The sequence below is a fragment of the Anomaloglossus baeobatrachus genome, unplaced genomic scaffold (assembly GCF_048569485.1).
Source record: "Anomaloglossus baeobatrachus isolate aAnoBae1 unplaced genomic scaffold, aAnoBae1.hap1 Scaffold_80, whole genome shotgun sequence".
Lineage (NCBI taxonomy): Eukaryota > Metazoa > Chordata > Amphibia > Anura > Aromobatidae > Anomaloglossus > Anomaloglossus baeobatrachus.
Window position 1 is genome coordinate 619,791 of NW_027445184.1, and position 8,945 is coordinate 628,735.

Below are 8,945 nucleotides of genomic sequence, written 5' to 3' on the forward strand. Positions count from 1 at the left end.
TCAAGCCACCAGCGTTCTCACTGCGCAGAAGGAATCACGCACCCCTCATTACTATGCTGTCAGCAGAGCGCAACGGCATCAGGCGGTCTTTAGCTTGACATGTCTTGGAAATAGGAGTCACACAGCGGCTGAGTTGTGGGCAGTTCTGGAGACTGAGTTTAATAAATGGTTGTCTCCACTCAACCTGCAGCCTGGTTGCGACAATGCTGCAAACCTGGGTGCGGCCCTTCGCCTGGGCAAGGTGACACACGTGCCTTGTATGGCTCACGTGTTGAACCTTGTTGTCCAGCAATTTTTCAGCACACTATCCCGGCCTAGATGGCCTTCTGACCAGGGCAAGAAAACTGTCTGCTCACTTCCGCCGTTCAACCGCCGCAGCGGAGCGACTTGCATCACTCCAGAGGTCTTTCGGCCTGCCGGTTCATCGCCTGAAATGCGATGTGCCGACACGCTGGAATTCGACTCTCCACATGTTACAGCGACTGGGGCAGCACCGCCGAGCCCTGGTGCAATACGGCATGATGTATAGCCTGGGCCAACGAGATGCAGAGGTGGGGCAGATCACCCTGATGGAGTGGTCTCAGATCAAGGACCTCTGCACCCTTCTGCACAGTTTCGACATGGCGACGAATATGTTTAGCGCTGACAATGCCATTATCAGCATGACAATTCCTGTCATTTACATGCTGGAGCACACGCTAAGCACTATTCGGAGTCAGGGGGTGGGACAACAGTAAGGGGAGGAACTACAGGAGGATTCATATGCGCAAGACACAACAACATCACCAAGGTCCAGACGTTCATTATCACCAACGCGGCAGGCATGGGACCATGGGGGACAGGGATCATCAAGGGCACATGGTAGCAGGCGAAATGTTGAGGAAGGTGCAGGAGAACATGAAGAAATGGAGGACGAACTGTCCATGGACATGGAAGACTCAGCGGATGAGGGAGACCTTGGTCAAATTTCAGTTGAAAGAGGTTGGGGGGAGATGTCAGAGGAAGAAAAAACGGTTAGCACCTCTATGCCACAAACACAGCGTTGACTTGGTCCGCATGGCTGCGCAAGACACATGAGTGCCTTCTTGCTGCACTACCTCCAACATGACCCTCATATTGTCAAAATTAGAAGTGATGATGACTACTGGCTTACCACACTATTAGATCCCCGGTACAAGTCCAAATTTTGTGACATAATTCCAGCTATAGAAAGGGACGCACGTATGCAGGAGTATCAGCAGAAGCTGTTACTCGATCTTAGCTCAGCTTTTCCACCAAACAACCGTGCAGGTGCAGGGAGTGAATCTCCCAGTTGTAACTTGACAAACATGGGACGGTCTCGTCATCTCCAACAGTCTACCCGTACCAGTAGCACCGTATCTGTTGCTGGTAACAGCAATTTTATTGAATCTTTTCATAATTTTTTTAGACCCTCCTTTGCAAGGCCACCAGAGACAACAAGTCTGACACATAGTCAACGGCTGGAGAGGATGATACAGGAGTATCTCCAAATGAACATCGATGCCATGACTTTGCAAATGGAGCCTTGCTCATTTTGGGCTTCAAATCTTGAAAAATGGCCAGAGTTCTCCAGTTACGCCTTGGAGATTTTGTCGTGTCCAGCTGCCAGCGTTGTCTCTGAACGTGTCTTCAGTGCTACTGGGTGTGTGCTGACAGATAAGAGCACGCGTCTGTCCAGTGACAATGTGGACAGACTAACGTTCATCACAATGAACAAGTCATTGATCCACAAGTAATTTACTACCCCTGTGTCATCCTGGGGAGAGTAAATGCTTGTGGATTTGGAATGTGCTTGATGCAAATCAAAACATCCTGTTTGCAACTAGGGCACAAGTGCTGCCACTGAAGGGGTTAGTGTCTGTGTGGCCCAATTTTTGGAAAAAAAGGGAGACTCCGCTTGGAGTAACCCTTGCTTACATTGTTTTTAAAAATGATCCAAGATGAACAGAGCTGGGATCAGGAAAGACTTTGCTACCTACCCTGGTGTCATCCTGGGGACGGTTAAGTATGGTGTATTTTTGAATGTGCTTGATGCAAATCTAGCTGTGAAGTGTACAACTGGGGCACAAGTGCTGCCACTGAAGGGGTGAGTGTTTGTGTGGCCCAATTTTTGGAAAAAAGGGAGACTCCGCTTTGAGTAACCCTTGCTTGCTGTGTTTTTTAAAAGGAGCCAAGATGAACAAGTCATGGTTCAGCAAAGACTTTGCTACCTACCCCGGGATCATCCTGGGAACCCCCTCCCCCGGATAGTTACCCTAGTAAGACACAAAACCCTTGTTGCCTCCCTCCAGGGGCTGATGTCCACACTAGGTGGGGCGGAGCCAGGTGGTTGGCTTCACCCACTGAGGAGTTCACAGGCCTGGAGGCGGGAAAAGCAGTCAGTTAGTTGGAGTTCAGTTTAGAGTTGAGCCATGGAGGTAGTGAGTTCAGTGAGGAGCCCAGTTGTGGGCAGGAGTGCGAAACTGCCAGTGTCTGGGTCGGAGCCCAGGCACTGTCAGCAAGGTTGGCAGACGGTGGTGTCCGTCTGCAGGAGTTAGCGGATCAACGCAGGACCGTAGGACCAGGGTCGGGCGGTGGCCCGCCGGTACTGAACCGGGGGAGCGGAGTGAAGCTAAGCACAAAGGCAGGGCTATCGGACCCCGACTAGGCTTGGAGCCGCCGACAAAGGTCAAATCCGACAGTGACCGGCTCAGTCACCATGTGATAACGCTCTCAACTCTTTAGTTGCAGGCTCCCCTTGCTTCACCTTCACTAACTGTGCTGCCATTTCCTCTCCCCCCTGGAAGGTATACTTTATTACACTATTTTCCTGTTTCTCTCTTCCCCCTTTTCCCATAACCTACCTTTATCTGCATTTGTGGGGTATCTATATGCTATTTACATCATAGTTTTATTCATTAATACGGAAGGGAAGAGTGCCCATGAGAGTGTTGAACTGCGGAGAGCAAGAGGTTAAGCTTCCCCGATTTGCCACCATTGATAAGCTGTTCACAGTAGATACACATGCTATCCAAACAGCAGCATCCACCATTGCTTCACCCCACCCATGTTCGATGACTTGGAATCTTAATTGGGTCACTGTGTGATTATACGTCACAAAATGGGGTGGGACTGGTAATAGAATCTGCTTACAACGTATTGTTGACTTGTGCTTAGCTCAAAGAAAAGGAATCTTTCTGGATATGTACTCTGGACACATTAGAACCCAAGGGCTTAAACCGTGAATATGAAGTACAGACTTGATTCATTGGGCCGTGCACCATGTCACCATGTGTGCCATTGCATTGTCCAATGGCTCACAATGGTTATGCGTTTTCATTGGATGGATAATCGAAGCCATATTTTTTTCCTTTCTCTTGGGTTTGTTGTGTGAGTAGCCTATAGGATTAAGTTAGTTACCGCAGGCAGTGGATTTAGATTCCTGTCTTTGGTCCAGTGGTAGATTGATTGTTTGGTCTATGAGCTGTTATGGGTTTTAATCCAGGTGAATGCCCATGGGCTGCTTTTGACTGTGTGAAATATATAGTTTTACTGGGCTGGGATGAGAGAATCCATCGAAGCATGGTGTAGGGATTGTGGTTCCTGTGTGCTTAGAAGAAAGGCTGGCACCAGCCAGAAAGCCCCATTACAGCCAATAATCAACCGCCATCCGCTGGAACTCATTGCTCAAGATCATGTCAAACTCACACCAAGCAGGAATAGATACATTAGCCCACCATCCCACCCAAAGAGCAACTTTTGCTGCGCAGCTGGCTTTCTAGGCAGCAGCGCTATTGTGATGTCAGCGGGGGGCATTGTGACAAGCCAGTGTTCCATCTCTTCATGTTGTGCACTGTTCAAACGGAAAATACATCAACAGGCAGACTACAGAAAAGCTTACTAACAAAGGTTAGAGAGGGGCTTTCTCAGAGGGCTTTTTACAGTTTGTCTATTCCCAATTAGCCGTTTAAGTATGCTTAATGAAAGTACTAATTCTTTCATAGGCCGCCCATTCTTAGTATTTGACGTTCCTTATATTGCGGTATCAGGTTTCGCAGCAGGTTGCAAAACATTCATCACCCATGACTGTCCCCAATTGGGCTCAGAAGCTAAATGTCTATCATGACCTCTCTTTTTGAAAGTCCAAGAGCAAGCAAACTTCCTCCAGGAAAGGGAGCCAACAGATCACTAAAGACATCATCATTGCTCAAAGAAAACACCGAAAAACAATGCATGGTAGGAATAAACATGGAACCTTTAATTGGAGTGGAATCTGATAGACAGCACCTGATGCCAAAATTGCATCTTCTAACATGCAGGTGAATGCCCATGGGCTGCTCATGACTGTGTAAAATATGTAGTTTTACTGGGCTGGGATGAGAGAATCCGTTAAAGCATGGTGTAGGGATTGTGGTTCCTGTGTGCTAAGAAGAGAGGCTGGCACCAGCCAGAAAGCCCCATTACAGCCAATAATCACTTAATAACGTTTTCAACTTGTCATCATATGGGAGGCCTTCCATTCCTTGTAGTAGTCTAGTTGCCCGCCTTTGAACTGACTTTAACTTCTGAATGTCCTTTTTAAAATGTGGAGCCCAAAACTGGTTCCCATATTCCAGATGTGGCCTTACAAGTGATTTATAGAGGTGTAACAATACGTTGGGATCACGGGATCTAATCTCCCTTTTTATGCACCCTAAAATCTTGTTTGCTTTAGAAAAAACAATAACATCATCTAGGTATAGCAGTACCGTTTCAAAGTTACTGAGTCCCAAGCAGCATTCCATCAGCCTCTGGAAGGTTCTTGGCGCATTGCACAGCTCGAAGGGCATGCTTTTGAACTCGCAGAGACCCATCGGGGTGGCGAAGGCGGTCTTTTCCCGGTCTGCCTCAGCAACGGACACTTGCCAATAGCGACTAGTGAGATCAAGGGTAGATAAATAATTTGCAGTTCTCAATGCAGCTAGCGATTCCTCAATACAGGGGAGTGGTGCTGTCCTTCTTCTTTAACAGGACCAAGGGAGATGCCCAAAGGCTAAAACTGTCATGGATAACCCCAGCCTCCTTCATGTTGCTCAACATGTCCTTGGTACACTGGTAATGTGCAGGTGGTATTGGCTTATAGCTCTCTTTGATGGGTGGGTGTGCATCTGTGGGGATGTAGTGTTTTATTCCCCCAAAGTCTAGCGGATGTTTGCTGAAGACTTGCTCGTATTCTTGTACTACCCTGTAGGCCCCCTTCTTGTGATGTGAAGGTGTGGAGTCAGTGCCTACGTGTAATTCCTGACACCACTCCTCAAGCTGACTTGGTGAGCAGTCACTGACTGGGTGGGGTGCAGTAATGGTGGATGCTGCTGCTTGGATAGCATGTGTATCTACTGTGAACAGCTTATCAATGGTGGCAAATCGGGTCAGCTTAACCTCCTGCTCTTCGCAGTTCAACACTCTCATGGGCACTCTTCCCTTCCGTATTAATGAATAAAACTATGATGCAAGCTTGTCCTGTTATCAAATCTCATCTCTACCACACAGGACAAGTTTGCATCTCTTATAGTTTTGGAGAAAATTGTGGTCATTTCATTTATGCGCGAAATGTGTTCAGATTGGTTTTATATTGCATTTGGCACATGGTGACGATTATCTCGAGAGTGCAAAGTAGCCAAATGAAACTTTTACTGGATTTCCACTTATTTTATCAAATCTCATCTCCACCACACAGGACAAGTTTGCATCTGTTATAGTTTTGAGAAAATTGTGGTCATTTCATTTTTGCGCGAAATGTGTTCAGATTGGTTTTATATTGCATTTGGCACATGGTGACGATTATCTCGAGAGTGCAAAGTAGCCAAATGAAACTTTTACTGGATTTCCACTTATTTTATCAAATCTCATCTCCACCACACAGGACAAGTTTGCATCTGTTATAGTTTTGAGAAAATTGTGGTCATTTCATTTTTGCGCGAAATGTGTTCAGATTGGTTTTATATTGCATTTGGCACATGGTGACGATTATCTCGAGAGTGCAAAGTAGCCAAATGAAACTTTTACTGGATTTCCACTTATTTTATATTATTTTATGCTGGAAGGTGCCTGGGATTGCACGACTGCCGGCCTTGGGGGAGTGTGTGCGCCTTCCGGTGACACATAGCCCTCTTGTGCCTGGACGGTTCCCAGGCAACGGCAGCCAATCACCTTTGTTATTTTGAAGTCCTACTAATAAAGAGAAAAAAAAAAAAAATCTGTTCTTATCAGTTTAATATCTGATACGTGCCCTATCTGGGGACCATATATTAAATGGATTTTTAGAACAAGGAGATGGAAAAAAAGCTTGCTCTGTCCACTCCACGCATTGACCTGGTATTGCAGTACCTCCAGGACCGGTGCACCTTTTCTTAACCCAGTTACCAAAAACAGAACTCAATTCACCTGATTCAAATGAGAGCGATTAGTGGATTGAAAGAAAGCAAACAACTTTATTTGCACCTCAATTTGGACAATTCACTTTTCACACTTTCACCCTTTTTTTATCTTTCACACCTTTTACTTGCTTTATTCATCCAAAAGCTGTGCCAAATAGCAAACTCATCTCCACTCAACTTGACCAACTCTGCTATGTCCCGTGCAGTATCTTGTTCTCAGTCTTATCTAGATCATTTGCAATTGAATAGAATAGATCCCTTTTGGACACATTGGATTCAGCTGCTGCAGTGACTGCAGGTGTTAGAAGATGCAGATTTGGCATCAGGTGCTGTCTATCAGAATCCACTCCAATTAAAGGTTCCATGTTTATTCCTACCATGCATTGTTTTTCGGTGTTTTCTTTGAGCAGAGTCTTTAGTGATCTGTTGGCTCCCTCTCCTGGAGGAAGAGTTTGCTTGCTCTTGGACTTTCAAAAAGAGAGGTCATGATAGACATTTAGCTTCTGAGCCCAATTGGGGACAGTCATGGGTGATGAATGTTTTGCAACCTGCTGCGAAGCCTGATACCGCAATATAAGGAACGTCAAATACTAAGAATGGGCGGCCTATGAAAGAAAAAGTACTTTCATTAAGCATACTTAAACGGCTAATTTGGAATAGACAAACTGTAAAAAGCGCTCTGAGAAAGCCCTTCTCTAACCTTTGTTAGTAAGCTTTTCTGTAGTCTGCCTGTTGATGTATTTTCCGTTTGAACAGTGAACAACATGAAGAGACGGAACACTGGCTTGTCACAAAGGGAATCTTTCTGGATATATACTCTGGGCACGTTGGAACCCAAGGGCTTAAACCATGAATATGAAGAACAGACTTGATTCATTTGGCCATGCACATTTTTTCTAGCGCCCGGTTCTTTTTCGTGTTCACACTATATATGGTTCCACTATGTATGGAGTTCCATTCTTCCTTGTTTTTTATTTGTCATGTTTGTCATGTCTGATCAACTGGTTTCATTATGTCTGATTACCTTGTCTAACAGTTTTTTCTCCCCTTTCTTTACCTTCCAGGTTCCCATAGTCCTGTGAAATATCCCTGCTGCACTTGATTATGGCTCACTATTTACTATAGGATGTCTTATATCTAACATCACACTCTTACCCGTCAGCACTATATAGGTTTGTATAAGGTATGCGTTTACACATCCGGTCCTCCATAGGTTTTTCCACTTATGTAACACTATCCCTATGATCACTCATAACTCATACCCTTGTAGTCAATTACAGCCTCCCCTCTCCCCCCTCCCCTTCTCCCTTTCCATCTATAATTTTGCCAGTACAATATTAGTTTACATTAGGCACACACTCACATATTCCATTCCTTAATGACTTATTGTAATTCACATTCGCATACAATTCCCTATGCCTGCCCCATTACTACATTCATACCTACTTGACCCTATTCTGATACCCCTTGTCTCACCTTGTTGGTCTCTACACCTGTTATTCTGTCCTTTCCTGTGTCTGTCTTGTCACACAACACATTTTAGCATATCCCTTGTGCTCCTTATTACCTGTCCTGCCTATTAGAATTATGTCCATTATGTCCATGCATGGCCCAATGAATCAAGTCTGTACTTCATATTCATGGTTTAAGCCCTTGGGTTCCAACGTGCCCAGAGTATATATCCAGAAAGATTCCCTTTCTTTGAGCTTCCTAATTCTATCTCCTCCTCTGCGTATGGCTTAAACATGTTCGATGAGTTGGAATCTTAATTGGGTCACTGTGTGATTATGTGTCACAAAATGGTGTGGGACTGGTAATAGAATCTGCTTGCAATGTATTGTTGACTTGTGCTTAGCTCAAAGAAAGGGAATCTTTCTGGATATGTACTCTGGGCACATTAGAACCCAAGGGCTGAAACCGTGAATATGAAGTACAGACTTGATTCATTGGGCCGTGCACCGTGTCACCATGTGTCCAATTGCATTTTCCAATGGCTCACAATGGTTATGCGTTTTCATTGGATGGATAATCGAAGCCATGTTTTTTTCTTTTCTGTTGGGTTTGTTGTGTGAGTAGCCTATTTGATTAAGTTAGTTACCGCAGGCAGTGGATTTAGCTTCCTGTCTTTGGTCCAGTGGTAGATTGATTGTCTGGTCTATGAGCTGTTATTGGTTTGAATGCAGGTGAATGCCCACGGGCTGCTTATGACTGTGTAAAATATGTAGTTTTACTGGGCTGGGATGAGAGAATCCATTGAAGCATGGTGTAGGTGTGGCGCCCTGGACAAGCCAGGGGCCACAGAGAACAACACCAACACACCCCACGCTCCCGGTCAGGCACACCGAAGTCAGACAAAACCCTTGTTGCCTTCCTCCAGGGGCTGATGTCCACACCAGGGGGTGGGCCAGGCGGTTGGCCCCGCCCACCGAGGAGCTCACAGTCCTGGAGGCGGGAAAACCAGGCGGATGAGTTGAGTAGTGGAAGAGATTAGAGTTGGGAGTGAAAGTGGAAGGAGGGAAAGTAGCAGTT

At 45.7% G+C, this 8,945-nt stretch overlaps 1 pseudogene; it reads left to right on the top strand.

Annotated features, from left to right (window-relative positions):
* Window positions 1-6,184: 6,184 nt before the first annotated feature.
* On the top strand, window positions 6,185-6,388 carry LOC142288256 (U2 spliceosomal RNA; annotated as a pseudogene).
* Window positions 6,389-8,945: the final 2,557 nt, after the last annotated feature.